Raw genomic sequence first — 1,833 nt, forward strand, 5'->3', positions numbered from 1 at the left:
TGCATACTTTCACCAACACATATTCTCCACGGGTGTTCACTCTTCCTGAAGCGTGCAGGAATGATCCCAGCTCTCAGGAAGGATCTGGAGCAGCCCCGAGGACAGGAACACATGGGGAGGAATACTGTACATTAGTGGAGTTAATTTCACCTTGGGCTTCTAGCATGCTCTCCACATGCAAACCTCACACCACATATTTTTATCACTAACTTACTTGAACAGACTGGTAACTCATAATTTGCAATCCACCACTGCTAACTCATTTTGACTTATTAAACACTTGGAGAGAAAAAAAAAGGAACTGATTTGCCATAAGGGGGAGCTTTTGAGTTCTATAAAGAGGGGGAAAAAGAAGAACAAAAATACATTACATATATGTCCCAGTTCAAAACAGACCTACAAAGCCGCAAATGGTCAGATCCTTACCTGTGACTTGAACAGTGTCAAAGGACCTGAATACCTCAGGCTGAAAAAGAAGGCAGGTTAATATTTTTCTCTCATTTTTTTATATAAAACTAAAATCATTTCTAACAACCGACAGAGTATTTTTAAGAGTGTTCAAGAGCATTGAGAGACCTAGTTGTGCTGAGTCTAAAGCTTCGGAAAATGCCTTTCCTCTGGTTGCTTCTGATCACTCCGTGAGGACTTTGGAGACCACGTTTGGGCTAAGTGAAGCCAGCAGCATCGGGGGCTCAGGGAAGAGGAAGGATGTTCATCACTGGCTAACTTTAAGGGAATTCCAAGAGGGAAAGGGAGAAGAGCAAAGGGAAGACAGGACAGAGGGGAAAGAAGGGAAAGAAGAAGAGCGAGAGAAAGGGAGTGGAGGGAGAGAGAGTGAGTGAGAAAGAGATTAGAGTGAAGAGCTAGAGGGAGAAAGAGACAGCGTTACAACAAATCTGAGAATCAAGTTTCAAGACTCTTTATGTGCTATAGGGAAGGATGAGGTTTACCAGCAAAGTGCAAAGGGGATCCTGAGAGGAGAGAGAGATTTTTCTCCCGCCAGGAGAAAAAAAAAAAAAAAAGAGGGAGGGGGTAAAGGAGGGGGAAAAAAGCAAGCAAAACAAAACAAAAACAGGAATGTGTGTTTGGAGCAGGAATGAGGAGAGCTGGGAGGACCATAAGGGGGTGTGTACAGAATTTCATTAAATTGTTACTTTAAGATTGTCTTCTTTAAAAAAAAGGGGGGGGGTGGGGGGGGTGGAGGCGGGAGCGAAGGAGGCAAACGGCAAAGTGAAGGAAGGCTGGCTAGCTCGGCCTCTCCAAACTGATTGATTAGTCATGATCCCCGCAGTTTTAACAGGGACTCATTCAATTGGGAAGGTGGAGCGCTCGGGAGCAGATTAGCATACGCTTGTTTACTCATCTTCTGAGAGATTTTTCCCCCCTCTTTCCTTTCATTTTGTGAAGAAGGAGGGAGGGGAGGGGGGACTGGGGGGGGGGAGAAGGGGGCTGTGGCTTGTGTTATAAAGGACGCAAAAAATAAATAAATTAGAGCATCTTTTGGGGGGAGGGAATTCAGCGAAACAGTGTCTTAGAGGAGCTTTTTTTTTTGTAAGAGCGAGAAATCATATAAAATAAAATGAAATAAAACAAGAAGGAAGGCAACCAGCTGTTAGAGGGGGAAAATAAGGCAGATAAAGGAGCGGGGAGAGAAATTAATTGCCAACCAGGAGGAGTTGGGCTGTATTTTTCAAAGGTGGGGGGAGTGGAGCACACACCTTGAGGAGGAAAGCGAGAAAGAAAAGAAAAAAGCAAGTGGAAGGGGGGGCTCGCCCAAGAAGGGTGAAGAAGCGAAGAAAGTCGAGGCGCTGAGGCTCCCAAAGCTGGCAGCTC

The sequence above is a fragment of the Equus quagga genome, chromosome 1 (assembly GCF_021613505.1).
Source record: "Equus quagga isolate Etosha38 chromosome 1, UCLA_HA_Equagga_1.0, whole genome shotgun sequence".
Taxonomy (NCBI): domain Eukaryota; kingdom Metazoa; phylum Chordata; class Mammalia; order Perissodactyla; family Equidae; genus Equus; species Equus quagga.